Source organism: Ictalurus furcatus, chromosome 8, assembly GCF_023375685.1.
Source record: "Ictalurus furcatus strain D&B chromosome 8, Billie_1.0, whole genome shotgun sequence".
Classification (NCBI taxonomy): domain Eukaryota; kingdom Metazoa; phylum Chordata; class Actinopteri; order Siluriformes; family Ictaluridae; genus Ictalurus; species Ictalurus furcatus.
This window is the reverse complement of record NC_071262.1, coordinates 3,654,319-3,670,301: the sequence shown is the minus strand read 5'-3', so window position 1 is coordinate 3,670,301 and position 15,983 is coordinate 3,654,319.

The window sequence follows — 15,983 nt, the reverse complement described above, 5'->3', positions numbered from 1 at the left end:
ATTATCATGTTGGAATGAATTATTATAAGGTGAGTAAATTGTGGCATTGAAGAGAGATGCTTGTGGTCAGCAACTTTGATCAGATATTCTGTGGATGCTCGAGTGATGTGAAGGAGCTCGATGTGTGCCAAGAGACACATTTCCCACCGTAGCCTCGGTTTCCTGTTCTACACAGACAGGAGTAGAACCTGACGTGGTCTTCTGTCCATCTCACATCAACGTATGACGTGCTGTGTGTTCTGAGCTGCTTTTCTACTTGCCACGGTTCTAAAAGAGTGGTTTTTTTTTTTAGTCCCTGTAGCATTCCTCTCAGCCCAAACCAGGCCGGTCATTGTCCTCTGACCTTTCTCATTTACATCCGCAGAACCAACAACCATGCCATGCCATGACCTGTATCTATATGATTATGCCGCTGGTATGAACGAGCAGGTGTACAGGTGTTCCTCATAAAGTACTTGGTGAGTGTATACATCCACATGTGCCTATATATTTCTATAGTTTATATAGGCTTACATATACATAGTAGCTGATGTGGTGGGTTTGAGTTATCAGGGGAATAGAAGTAATGATGATAATGCTGGTGCTTGGTCACTTGTGATTTTACTCATCATTTTAAGGTGAATTGTGTGGCTCGAATGGAAGTTTTCGAAGTGATAAAGTTACGTCAATAGAACTAGGTTGCAGTTATTGCGTAACAGAAACTTGGAGCTCAGGCGGCGTTATTTGTTTTGTAGCACGGCAGCATTACCAGCTCGCAAACCATCATTTCGTATCAACGCTCACTGAGAATATGTTCTAAAAATGCTATCTCCACATCTCTAGCACAAGTAGTGCAATGCCGGAACCTGCCACTAGTCTGCATTGAGGGTGGCCTCGGGCCCGGATGCCATCTTTTAGGGCCTCTCTTCTAAAGAGCTTAGGACTAACCATGGTGCAATTCGAAAGCAAACGCGCTCCCCTCCCATCCTGGCGTATGATATCATCTGTTCTTATTTTACCTTTGTATCGGGGCTGCGCCCAGAAAAATGATCCGCAGCACAGAGTTATTTGCAGAGCTGGATTGTGTGTTATTTTATTTCGTTGCGGAGACATAACATGCTGGGTCTCCCCTTTCACGCAGGTGGTCCTCTCTGCCTCAGTCAAAGCCAGGCGGCACGCACACCCACGGCTGAGTGAAGACACAGACAGATGCATGCGAATTTAGGTAATGGTGTAGCGTTTCAAGGGCCTGCTTGGCTTGGCGGTCTTGCATAAAGATAGTGTTAATTAATATGTTTGCTTTGCCTTAAGCTCTTAAAAAATAAAGTGTTCCATCTCTCCCCGAGCCACCAGTTGGTGAGGAACATTGTCTAAAACCAACATTTGTAATACAAATTAGTTTCATATGCTAGTTTCATAGAGAGACAGAGAGAGGATGGATTGTGTCATGTGACCCCAAAGCTCCCTCACCGGTACCAAAGCCGTCCCAAGTAATGCCGTATCTACATTTCTTCAGCACACTTGATTGCTTTTGGTCAAGTAAGTTGTTGTGTTTTGTTTTTTTTCTTTTTTCAATTTGTGCTTTGGATTTCCTCCCACGTGTGATGAAATCTAAAGCGATGGAAGATCCACGGCGTAAATCCGACTGTATGAGCTCTAATGTTGACCCTGACTGTGCTTAGACAGACCGCTTGAACTGATAAAACAATATCAATTCTTACATAATGGCACAAAATCGAGTGGATCTTCAAAGGTTCCCTCCGGGTGGCGCATAAGAAGCCCAATCATGTAAATAATTAGGCCAGGAAGTTAACATATATAATTGGGTCGTTTCGAATCCGGACACTGGATATGTAAAGTGTCTTTGCGTGATCATGTGAAAGACCCCATCTGAGCAAGAGTGAGTTGTTTTTTTTTTTCTTCTTCTTCTCCAACACAGACCAGAGATTTAGCCTCAAACAGATGTTAGAAGCCCTTTGTAGGGGCCTTGGCACTGAGCCAAGCTCTACCTATCTTTACAACTATTTACATGGCAATCCAGCTGGTCACCCCCCCCCCCCCCCCACCCTTCTCTCTCTCGCTCTCTCTCGCTCTCTCATTCAAACTGTCACAATCACATCATGGTCTTGGTGATCACAGTGAAGAACATCCACAGATGAAGAAAATTTGCAGAGTCATTCTGTTCTTAGACCTGTGGGGGCAAAATCTGCAGGATTGATCTACAAAGGAATTATTTCACCTTTTTGGTCCACATACTTCTGACATAATGACCAGTTACTGCAGTCACCTAGGCCTTAAAGTGTCAACAACATTCCTGCTTGTAACTGTAATTGATAGTGTTTGTGTAGTATACGCACGTCCGAAGTTGCTCCTTCAGATCATATGAAGGAATGTTTTTGCTTGTTACTTGAACTTAGAGCAGCTTTTCTTCCATTTAATGAAGTCAGATTTTATACAATTAAATACATATTTACATACATCTGGCAACTGAAGTTAAACTTGTTTGTTCGGTTTAAATATGAAGGACTTACCTCGCTTACAACCTCAGTCAAGGCTTTGGAACAGCATTCTGCATCTGCATAACCCTCATTTTCTGACCACTAGAGGGTGCAGAGTGGCTCGCTTCACTTAAAATAAACAAACCCAAGCTCTCAGGTTGCTTTAAAACCATGAACTGTCAGGGTATGATAAAATACATACACATTAGTTAATTATTGAGGAAGGTTGAGGGTGATGTAATCTTTTTCACAGGCTCTTCTGTTTTTTATTTTTTGTTTTAAAGGCATTCCAGAGGAGTGCAGTGGTGAGTCTGAAATACAGCCCGTTCGCACCTTTGCAGCCTAACTCGGATGACTTTACGCTCAGCATCTTTAATCATCCTCCACATTACAGTCTGATTACGGCTTTTTCCTTAGATGCCCCTGAATTGTAAGGTCTAACATCAGTCAGAATAAAGGTACGTTCACTCATACAGCGATCTTATTGCTGCCAGTCGCTGTACTAAGAAGTCGCCAGTAGGTGATCTGACGACTGGTTACCATAGTAACGTTTATCAGTGGGTGGTGCGGCTTGCATTCTTCTTTTGATAACAAAACCGAGTTTCTTGCCGATGAAATGAAACATTCTGGAAGGAGAGAGTTTGTGTATATATAATGCACCAGTGTATACGTGCATCATGTACTACGAGATGGAGAAGCAGTATGTGCGCCCTGTCACTGTGGTCATCTGTCTCGCAGGCGGCATGGCGGATCACCGATCACGTCTTCGTTCCCATTGGAAGTCTAGAAAATCTAGTCGCTGAGGCTCATATCGCCGGAGGTCTCCAGCTCCCATTGGTCTCCGGTCGCTTTGTTGCTGCGTGTCGCTGTATATGTGAACGATCCTTAAGGGTTGGCGTTTAGTCGGTAAACATGGAAAAAAAAATCTAGAAAAAATACTGTATATTAAACATTAAAAAATGTTTTCGAGGTTTTTCCCACAGTAGGATTAGATATGTTGAGCACTGTAGTCTCGCGGCTCCAGGGTCCCCAGTTTGTTCCTGAGCTCTGTATGGAGTTTTGCATGCTCTCTGTGTGTCCTCTGAGATAGGCTCCAGATCCACCACGACCCTGATCAAGATGAAGCGGTTACTGAACATGCACGAATGAATGTGTTTGGTCATGATGGATATACTACATAGTTGCATTGTTCTCGAGCCTAAATTGTTTAATTAAAAAAATATTTTTTATTAATAACATTAACACACCAACTACAAAAATCTGTAACGATATAGCCCATGTATTTGAAGTACACAATGTTTTAAAAGGTTGGTCTGCCTTTATAAGGAGAATACACCGATGATCTCAGTCTTTGAACTTATCTGATCTACCATAAGACGAGACCGAGCAGCCATGGGCTACTAAAAAGATTCCAGTTACTATATCTTCTGCAGCACATCTTACTGGGACCTGCAGTCAATTCCAGAATTATTAGCAACCTTCAAGAGAATGGAGGAAGAAAAAAAAAAAAAAATCAGTAGCAATTAGTAATTCTTTACAATACTGTTTGGAATGTTTTGGGAAATCTACTTTAGTATAACTTTTTATTTCACTGCATTTTTGAAACAAATGGATATTTTTACTCCAATAAATGTCCCCAGAATGATCAGATCAGTGTATTAAAAAACATAAAATAAACCATTCTTTCATCTTCAGTACCTGCTGGGTCCGTGGATCCAGTGCCGAAGTCCAGAACTTCCGGACAGGGTGCCAATCCATCACGGGGTACAATCACATACGCATTCACACACTATGGACACTTTAGACATGCCAATCAGCCTACCATGCATGTCTTTGGACTGAGGGAGGAAACCGGAGTACCCGGAGGAAACCCCTGCAGCACGGGGAGAACATGCAAACGCCGCACACACAGGACCACGGTGGGAATCGAACCCCCGACACTGGAGGTGTGAGGCGAACGTGCTAACCGCTCAGCCACCGTGCACCCTAATTTGTAGCAAGCAGCAAAATTATTGACATGCTTGAAGAAATTATTGACGCACTCTCAGTATCCAGAAACTCCATTGTTGCTGTTGACCAAATATGAGGCTGTACAATTAAAAAATTCCGTTGTGCTCCCTAACCACGAGGAAAGCCAAAAAGCTTTCAACACACGAGACAGATGGTTGTTGATCCGCTAAACTCGAGGAATAGAAATAAAATCGAAGCATAAAGAGTTCAGCAAAATAAGGGCCATAAAACGACTGGAATAGTTAAATACCTGCCAGGAATATGACTGATGTCCTCATACCGCCAGCCTTCACAGTGCAGAGAATAAGCGTATATAGGTATATAGACCGCAGTGTAGTTTTACAAAGGGAAGATCTTGCAAGTGCTACCTCCATAACAGTAAGCTGTTTCTTGCCCAGTGTACACCATCAGCATGTTGCGATAAAAGGTGACTGTATACAAGGAAAAGTGGGCACCTGATGCCCACCGTAATACACGCTGGGGAATCATTGGCGCTTCATGAATTCCACTAAGTACCATGACGTTTAACCTCAACAACTGGTTACCTCTGCTAGAAGGTTAAGACTTGTTCATAGATGGATCTTTCAACAAGATAATGACCCTAAATTAACATTACATAAGCATGGACGTGGATGCATAGAAACAAAAATGCAGCCTCTGAGCTCAGGGTACTGTCTGTGTGGCATTTTATATGTTCCTGTGTCCATGTGGGTTTCCTCTGGGTTCTCCGGTTTCCTCCCACCACCACAAAACATTGCCGTAGGTAAATTGTATGTGGCTAAATTGCCCATACGTGTTTATACCTATGGGCATTTCATAAAGTGGTGTGGGCAGGGGTGGCTCAGTGGTTAAAGGCTCTGGGTTACTGATCAGAAGGTCAGGAGTTCAAGCTCCAGCACTGCCAAGCTATCACTGTTGGGCCCTTGGGCAAGGCCCTTAACCCTCAACTGCTCAGGTGTGGATGAATTCCCGCCTCATGCCCAGTGTTAATCTCAAACGATCCCTAATTAAATGTGCTATTTTATATATTCACTATTCTTCTTTTCATCAAGGGTGCCAATAAATTGGATTTTGATTGCATGTGATGGAACGTTTTCTTTCCAGTATTATCGTTCTAATGCTACAGAAGGTGTTAATGTTCAGTTCTACTCTTTCCACATCTCGTGCCACATTGTTCCCCAATCGAAAGCTATTGTGGAGGAGTGCTGACATGTAGCTTTTTAATTTTTTTTTATGATTACTCTTAACAGCCTGTCAAAGCGGGGAAACTTTGACAGCTTGAGTGCAGATTCTTATTTTAGAGACACAAACACTTGTGGCAGGTGTCCTGTGGTCCTTTGGCAAACGAAAAAGAAGAAGGAAGGGAAAAGAAAAAAAAAACGAGAGCAGCAAGTTGAACATGTTGTTCTGCACTAAGTAATCATTCTGCTAAACAGATGTAGAAAGGTATTATAAACAGCTTTTTTTTTTTTTTTCCCCCGCTGTTCGCAGGCTAAAAGTGAATTGCCAAACTTCCACGATGTCATGAATCTTTCAAAGACTGTAAAGTTATGATGGACTACCACAGAACAGATGTGCCACTTGCACCTCATTCATAAACTGCTCTCAAGGTTAGAACTGTTGATCGGATTTGGAAATATTGGGATAAGGTGAGTGGGATTTCAGTGAGGTCCTTCATGTTCTTATACGGTGTAAAACATCATACATATTCAGTATGGATGACTGTAATCGAAGTTGGACAGCGATACTATTTTTGAACCGCTCTCTGGATACCTGAAACGAAAACCACATGGACTACAGACTAAAGTGTCTGGCAATAAAAGTGACTGAACGAGTTAAACCTCTTCGAGATTATTACACAAGTCTGGTTACACTGACTCGCCGCTAAACAGACATTCAAAAATGTCTAATAAGTCATTGAAGAAAACAAGTGATACACCAACATTTGCAGACAGTAGACATTGTCTACATGCCTATATGGAAATAAGCCTTGTTAGTTCAACTCTGACCTCAAATAACATCAAAAGGCCTTTTATTTAAGTCATTCATAGAGATCTAATGAATCATACTGTATCTAGTAGGGGTGTAACGCAGTGCCACTATCTGTATCTGCAGCTGACTAGTGCTCTAAATATCCATATCTGTATCTGCATTTGGATTTTAACTCAAAATGGGTGTGGCCTAAACAATAAAAAAAAAAAGAAAGAAAAGAAAACCCGAAACTACCAAGATGGTACCAGAAATACTGTTTAAAAAAAAAAGCCTCAGATGTAGAAATGCCAGCATTCTTATCACGGTCTGTGAATTCTGGCTCGGACTGGCCCTCGACCTCAGGTAGTGATGTGTGTGCACGACTCTTATTATTTTATTTTTTTTTAAATCCCTTCAGTTTCCTCTTCAGGAGGTGAAATGCTGCTCAACTGGGTTAACATCTGATGATTGACTTGGTCAGTCTAAAACCTTCCTGTTTTCCCCTTGATTCCAACATGCTTGACTGATGAGCTTCTATCATTTGGATCATGGGCAGATCCTTTCTTTCTCCACACGTTGGCCTTTCCATCACTTTGCTAGAGGTTAATCTTGGTTCCAGAACTTTTATGGTTCATCTCTGTATTTCTTTGCAAATTCCAAGTTGGCCTTCTGATTCTTACTGCTGAGTGGGTTGCATCTTGTGGTATGGACCTCTATATATATTTCTGCACTTGAATTCTTCTTTGAATGGAATTGTGATACCATCACCCCTGGCCTGTGGAGTGAGTTTCGGGGGCATTCTTCGCAGCTCTCACAATGTTTATCATCAGCTGGTGTTGTTTTCCTTGGCCGACCTGTTCCATTTCTGGTTGTTGGTACACCAGTGGTTTCCTTCTTTTTCAGCACATCCCAAATTGTTGCATTGGTTATGCCCAGTGCTTGTGCAATCGATTTTCCCCTCTTTTCTCAGCTTCAAAATGGCTTGCGTTTCTCCCCTAGACAGCTCACTGGTCTTCATGTTGGTTTATCCTTTTCTAACGACAAAACAACAAACCTACAGCTCAAACCGAGAGTAGACGTTCAGAGCTATTAATTCGGGGCAGCAAGAAACATCCGTCAGTCAAATCTTTTTTGATCACTTGGGGAAAAAAATGGGTGGGTTCAAACAAAAAGTGGCATGTTCGAAGTTGATTACCACATCTAGATGTAAATATGATTAAAGCTGAAAGAGGTCTGTAATTAAACATTGGCATCCCTCTGATATGCTCTTGCCTCCACTTTATTCCTTTTCTGTAAATCTAGACACGTCACTGGGATATTGTTCACTCCTCGGAAATCATCAAGAAAAGTCATTTAAGAGACCCCCCCCCACGTTCAGCTGCTCCTATTCGGGGATGCCATAGCAGATCACCTGTCCATATATTTTGATTCTGGCACACGTTTTACACCGGATTCCCTTCTTGATGCAACCCTTCCCATTTTCCAAGCTTGGGACCGGCTCTGAAAGTGCACCGACTCGTGCAACCCTAGAGTGCCTGGGGTAGGTTCCCTGACCGGGAATCAAACCCGGGCTACTAGTCTCTAGTCCATCTAAGAAAAGAGATAAAGGTGAAAAAAGGGATATATTTTACTCTAAACGGTTGTGATCAGAGTGCTGAAACGACACGAGTGATAGGTTAGAGTCTCACAAGCCACGCTTTCTTTCTTTCTTTCTTTCTTTCTTTCTAACCTCAAAGTTGTGATATAATTGTAGATGTTGAGTCTGTGCAGGCGAATCCAGTTTCTTACTCTTGCTGCTTAGAAGAATAAAACTACCCAAGTCTCCCTTTTTTTTTTTTTTTTTTTTTTTTGTTGAAAGACAGAAAAACCTGTCAGCCAGATGTTTTTGCTGTAATGAACAAAGTGTAGGGGTGAAGTAAGCGTTTTGATGAGAAAATTCTCAGAGAGAAATTAATCGAGGACATGACTTTCCATGACCAAAGCTATTGTTTTATATGCCAAATGATTTATGTCTGCGTTGATTTACACGCCATCTATTCTGTACAGCTGTGATGGTACTCTATTAATGAAATTCCTTGATGTCTCGTTGTTCTTTTTGTTTTTGTGTTTTTTTTTGTTGGCCCCGGTCTGATTTGCGTTTTGAATTGCGCACCTCATATTCAAAGTCTCTGCATGTATAATGTCTAGTTTTCAGACGACAGCGCTTAGTAAAACTTCTAGAAGCATATATCAAAAAGAATTCGCCCTTTAAACACAACATTAACCGTAATGTCAAACATTGTAATGTCTGGTGCCAAACGTTTCGAATTAGCTACACGGACCTTGTGCCATAATTATAAAAGGATTCTCACATTAAATTACTCTGAAGAACTACAAAAGTGTTTAGCAGTATTTCTGATCTCAGTGAGCGTGGAACATATGGTTAGCATTTTGGAAGGGCGCTCGTTTTACCAGGCAGAGCGGACTGATTCCTCGGGCTGTGCTGTGTTACGACAGGTTCCTTAAACAGGATGAGATTTTTATGCCTGATAAATGGAGGACTGTGTGTGTAAATCTAAAAGAGCTGATACTGTATCTCCCATAGAGTCATGCCAAGGTATGGAGTAAACAGATTTTTTTTTTTCTTTTCTTTTCTGGCAAAGCAAAGATCTCCTTGCTGGCACCAAAGTGGCCCCCGGAATTTCTTATCCAAGATTTTGCTTTATTTTGTCATGTCGTATGAAGGCTTTCCCAGGGTTTCTATCCAAATAATTGTGCTTGATCACAGCGGGCATCTACGTATTGGATGCCTTGCTTTCAGTGCTCGGTGAAAAACTCATCCATCATGAGCGTCATTCAACGCAGAGTAACGTGTAGGTAACGGAGCAACGTTAGATCATCTGTACCCGTTGGCTGATGCAGTGAAAAAGGAAAACTCTCAAGAAATCGCTGATCGGCTATTGCGACACCCGCTAGAACTTTTCTTTTAAAATATTCTAGGTCACAACTCGGAGGAAAGTGATTCTGTTATACAGTATGTACGTACACACCGAGAGCTTGTAAGCGTTCAAAAAGTCCTGGCCTCTGCAGGGACGTCAACGCAAACTGTCGATCCCAAAAAAAAGACAGAAGTTTTTCATAGCTATGATTGGGTGTTACACGGCAGTCGAATTCGATGTGGAAAAAGTGGAGGTTAAATGGAAGCTTTGCGTCTCTGTGTCTTTAGTGGGGATTTATAAAGGGTTTCTGCCTCATGCACGGTTCACTGTTAGCACCATAAAAGGTTCCCTTAGGAGCCTCCAGTGCCAGAGTTGAAAATGCCACAGCCATTTGTCACAGATGAAGGTTCACTTTACAGGCAAACTGACTGAGCGCATCTTGGCATGGATGTGTCCTCAGACTGAGACAACAGGTTCAACGCATTTCACTCGGTTCAAGTCCTTCCTGCTCACGCTCTCGATCGTCTTTCCTCCGCGTTCGTTTCATCCTGTAAACACCGATCATCGCTCAGTGTCTGTGTACGATATGCTTCATCTTTCGCCCATGCGACCGTATGTAAACGCAACCAGGATTTCTCCGTGTTCAACATGAATGAAGCTGTGTATTAGCAATTAGCGATGTGTATTAGCAATTACCGGGTCACTAGTAGCCAGAAGGGTAGGTTAAAGATTAAAGCCGTTATTACCTGATGTACTGCTAAAATGGATCATTATGGGTGATCAAAAGGGTGACGATAAAAGAGGACGACATGGCGGTTGAAAAAAATCACCAGGCTCTCTTTCAGGTGCCGCCATTTAAGAACATTTTAATCACCCAGAAGGGGTTTCTGCATACTATGTTGATGGCATTTTTGATGGCGTATCCTATATAATATATGTGTGTGTGTGTGTATATATATATATATAAACAGAAGCATGTTCAAGAGAATAGCCGGAGAGTAAACTCTGTTCATGCTGAAATGTACAGTAGTGGGCATTTTTCATATTTGGATTCACGAACATTTAATTTCTAGATACTCTGACTAGTGAAACAAGTAGAAACGATACAAACGAGTCTATATCGTATATGAAATAATTAAGAGGGGGAAAAACGAATCCATTTCCTTCTTTGGTGCATGCAAAGCAAAACAAAAGCAAAATTCCTCGTCTTCGCGTTTTTTGGAACGACAAACAAACGAGCGCGAGACGAGAACCGAATCGGTTCGACGTAATGAATTGATTACGACCACACGGCATATCGTATCGGACGGACTTTAATTGTATTTTTGTACTTCGTCTGTGTTTTGGTTTTCATTCCTTGGTCAGAAGAGATGGATGGAGGTTTGAAATGAATGACTTCCTCAGAGTGGAGTGATGGAGCTGGTGGGGAAGATGGTTCCCTCACAGTACTGAGAGTTGGGTGGTCCATCCTTCAGCAGCCAGATTCGCAGGAAGGGGGAGGCCTGAGAAACACAGGCCACCTCATATCACTTTCAAAGAGTGAAACCCAAACTCCCCCCAGAGCCTCTCGCTCGTCCCTCAAGTCTGACAAAGACACCTGTTGTTTGATTTTGAAAGAGCGCTGAATCGAGTGGCCTGTTCAGAAGAAAACGTAGTAACTCTGGTTAGAGTACAAACAAATCTCTTTGATAAGATGTCTTCCAGGTCAACCAACCTATTGGGCTTTTTGTTTTTCTTTCTTTCTTCAGTCAGGAGAAGACTTCGGAATAGTACCCGAGCTTCCGTTTGCTTTCGATTTGCAAGTTGTGTATGTGCTGGTTGTGTATGTTTACTTCATTTTGCCGTGATGTACAAAAAGCATTGCCTCAAATTCAATTTTTTACGTATTGGAATTTTATCCTCTCGTAACGTTACACCTGTTTTTACAAAATACCTTACCCAATAACAATAGAAGATGTCAGGACTGTGAAACAATGCGAACGGTAACACTGAATTATATCACACGATGCACTTCAAGCCTCGTTAGGGTGGTCTCGGGACCGTGAAATCAGGTATAAACAAGGCCCTTTTCTTCCATTTTTGTTACTTCATAGTGCTTTAGTGTGCCATTGTAAGCCTATCAATAACATGTTGGTTTGCTTTAGCTCTTGTGGAACACCCAGTCCAAACACACAATTCATTTCCTTAGACGAGTACTTCCCTCAAAGAAAAATAAATGTTGTAGATTATGAAGGAGAGAAGTGAGGGCATATGAGCTCATGATAAGTGCTGCCCACCAGCTTGTAAACACTGTTGATGTTAGATGATGTTATGAAGATGTTAGCACTTCCAGGTGAGGTGATCTTTTAGCCGACGCAAACCGTTTCCAGTAGAGCTTTCAGTACTCGTGTCATGCGCTATGTTATCTCGCTTTTGGAAGTCCAATGGAGGAGACATCCGTTGCTCGAGGTAGTCCAGGCAGATGAACAGCGGAGCTTTCCAGACTGTCAAGAGGAAGAAAAAAAAAAGAAGTAAGTCCACCGTTCACTAAAGGAGACCTGAGTGCAAAACTCGATGTGGTATTTGCAGTCCTAAGGCCATCGTAGCAACCGTAGTCCCAGCAACCACAGCGAGAACGTCCATGTGGAATTGAGGTCCAAAACCGTTTCCATGGTACTTCCAGCGGCACCATATCCTCAGCAATCTCCAGGCTGCACCGCTTCGAGTCATCCGCAGTGGGAGAACGTAGCCTCCAGTTGATGAAGTAGGGCATCCGGATGGATCAGGCACGTTCCGGAGAGCAGAAAGGTTCAGGATCACTGGCATCTCCATAAAATCATGTCATAAATAAATATCACTTGATTATACGATTGTAAAAGGTGTTACTATAGAAACGCTAACGTATCGCGATGAGTGCACCGATATAAGCATATGATTTGAATCACAGCCTGTCAATTCAATCCAGACCTTCTGGCCAATCAGAATCAAGAATTCAACAGATTGCTCGACACCGAAGCAATCATTATCGAATGATTTTTTTTTCTTTTCTGGAAACCATGTCATAAAACTGAAACATACCTAAAGGTTGTATTCACACACCATCTGCTTTGTTTTGTTTTAAGTTGTAGTCACATGATGTACACTTTTTTTTTTTTTTTTCCGAATAGTAATACTGTATACGCATACATAAACACAGCGGTATCTGTTCTCTTTTTCACATGATCGATACCATTTCTTCTATAATATATGCCGCCTTTTAAGTTCTTCTGTAGACCGTATAAGCAATGGTCAGATGTACACAGACTAAGTCGGGCTGGTTGGAGGATCATATCGAGACAGGATAAAGATGTTTTGAATTTACATTAGTTAGCATCGTTAGCGTATTTACTGCTGATGATCGTGTCATCGAGTTGACTAGGTACTCCTGACAGACAATGACCTTAATGAGTTCTAGGAATGGACATTGGGATATTGTAATGATGAGCTAACAGCTTGAGTCAGGGCGAAACTATGACTTGAGTAGCCTGCATACTCTACGTAGGCGTATGATCTGTACTTCCATTCGGGAAGCGACTGTTAATTCCCAGCAGCGCTGATGTATTTTCCACTCTCGATGGAAGTGAGCCTCGAACAGAATGACCCAATGGAAAGGAAAAGATCAGAGAGCAGAGATATGATGGAAACCTCCATTATGATGGGAAAAGAGACGGGGAAACCGCTAGAATATAGTTCACGTCAGGGGGGTAGTGATGAAAAAAAGACGCTATTCGTGATGGAACGAAGGCCACCAGCTCCAGACCCTGCAGCACATGGTTACCTTAACTACGATTATGATTTAGTGTTTGAAAGTCAGAATGGGGTATGTACGGAAATCTGTTTTCTCATCCAACAAAAACATTGTCTCCTCAAAATGAGGAGGATATTTACTTAATCTTGGAAAGTGTCCCAAACATATGATTTTTTTTTTTTTTAAAAAAAAGAAAAAGAAAAGGAAAGATCCACTGCTCTCTGTGACTGGCAGCCAAGACTGCAAAATTGGTGGGAGGGATCTTATTACGCTCTTTCTCTCTCTCCCCTGTCAATCACAGTGACACTAGCAATCGTTGACCTCTCTAAGCTCATCTATGCTCACGTACTAGATAGCGCTTTCCTCCAAGTGTGTTACATGCAGCAGTTCAAAAAGATGCAATTGGCTGCCTTCGAGAGTCTTTGAGGAAGCACGTTTAGGCTTCACCGTACCCGGTCGGTAGCTGGTGTGTGATCGTGGAGAGCTGGCTGATGGGTGGGAATTGGCAGATGACCAAATTGGGGAGAAAATACACAGACAAACGTTTGCAAATATTCTTCTCCTTCTCTTTGGTATCTCAAAGTCTGTCCTGCCATTAGGGTGCAGCATTTGGTTACATAATACTCAAAACAAATCAAATTTGCACGATTTAAGAAGCAATGAAGCCATGCAAAGAAAGACTTGCAGTTAAGCCTTTCCAGTAGGACAGAGGTAGACGGGAATAGTTACAGCAATACTGTAGGAATAGCAGGTACGTCTGCTCGTGACGGGTGATTGGTTTCGAAACAACGGACAATGGGCTTTGTTAAAAAAGAGACATTTTTGGGACAGTTCTTGGTTAGAGCTGATGCATAAAACATTTAGGTTAGAACTAGGGCAAAAACACAAGTAGTTTCAAGTAATATTTTCCAATATGTTCATGGAACCTGGAAAATGTTGGTCTGATATTTAGTCTCTCAAAATTTGAAGAATGACGTGTTTGCCTCGTTTTTGCAGATGTCCCCTTACAAAACTAATTTTTTTTATTTGTCATGATTTGGTTTCAGCCATGATTTGGTTCCAAGTTTTTTTTTTTTTATTTAAAAAAAGCCATTTTTATCCATCTTTGTCTTATAATGTTATGCAGCCTAATATGAAGTATTCATAGATCTTCCAAGCAGCAATGCCCTATCCAGTCTGCTTTTGTCTCATACCATAATACTTTGGGAATCAATTGTGTAAAATAAATAAATAAATAAATAAATAAAAAAAAGCAAATTAATTTTCTAAAACTGGAATAGATAATGAAGAAATTCTTTAATGATCACAATGACTGCTTGTGTGCCATTGGCGTATTGGTACTTGGGTGGAAAAAAAAAAGCAGAATATAGTAGACTAATGTGTTAATATCATTTGCCATGTGTAAGAAAAGTAAACACATCAGTTGTGTATCGTGGTCTCATAGCAATAGTCTTTCATGTATGTCCAACAGCTTCATACGATGTGGGTTGATTTTTTTCACCCTTTTTCATTCCCTTTTTGGGGGTTTTCGTCATTTTCCACCTGTTACCAGTAATGTGGCAAACATCTGGATTGCTGCACTGTTTGGAAAAAGTTCACAACACTGGCCAGTTAGGATACTAATCGTTGTTCAGTATTGACTTTGCACATGTCTTACCGAGAAATTAATTTCATAGAACTCTGACAGAAAGTGAAATAGTCAGTAGTTGAATTTCTCTCAGTGGGCCACGAGTTCAAGTCGGGGCTTAATGAGACTGAGCTTCCAGTTAGTCTGCGTATTCCATTTCCAGTCGTTTTCTCAAAGACCGACATGTTCTCAAAAGCCGTGTGAAATGAGACTCTTTCTTCACAGTACGCGACCTTCTGATTACCTGTTTAATCCTGTCTAGGTCGTCTGCCAGAGACTGAAGGGCGACTGTTCAAGATTTGTCACAAAGGTGACTGTCTGGCTCATGTCTAATCACGACAACATTTGTGCTTGTACACGTGGCCCGGCCCACGATGCCATATGGGAAGCAGTGGCACACGTGAGCAATACAAATGGAAGGATGCTCCAGGTTCTCTTCTGCTAAATCATCCGCTCCCGACACTCATAGCTGTGGCTTCACAGCTGTTTCAGAAAGACACAGTAAATTCATCAGCTCGTGTGCGGTGAAGGCAGCCAACCATGATAAATGAAAAAGAGGAATGTTTACAATGGCACAGGGACCGTTTTGGACAAGTAGCATGTTCTTGTCAGCTCGTGTGCCGCACACGAATGTGAAAATTATTAATAATGCCCTTCTCTCAAAAAGAGTTCTAGATTTATTACTGTACGCTGTTGGGAATAGCAGAGAGAAGGATTAAAATGTTCCCCAGAGCCACCTCTTTTCTTCTTCATCATGGCCGATGCCCTCACCGCTAGCAATTCTATTCAATTTTTCAATTCAGTTTTATTTGTGTAGCGCTTTTAACGAGGGACGTTGTCTCAAAGCAGCTTTACAGAAACATATAAACACAGGATAGAGATTTTAAGCGTGTGAATTTATCCCGGTTGAGCGAGACGGTGGCAACGGTGGCGAGGAAAAACTCCTTAAGATGATACGAGGAGGAAACCTTGAGAGGAACCAGACTCCGAAGGGAACCCGTCCTCATCTGGATAGTGTGAAAGTAAAGGAAAGTTCATTATGGTTTCTATACGAAGTCTGTTTTGTTGAACTGATCCAGTGTTCATACTGTAGCAGAGGAAAATACATTAGCACTTGAATATATATTGCTTACAACTATGTAAAAATAAAGTGGAAGAAACACTAACGGTGCATTTTTTTTTTTTTTTTTTTTTTTTATTTTATTTATTTTTTT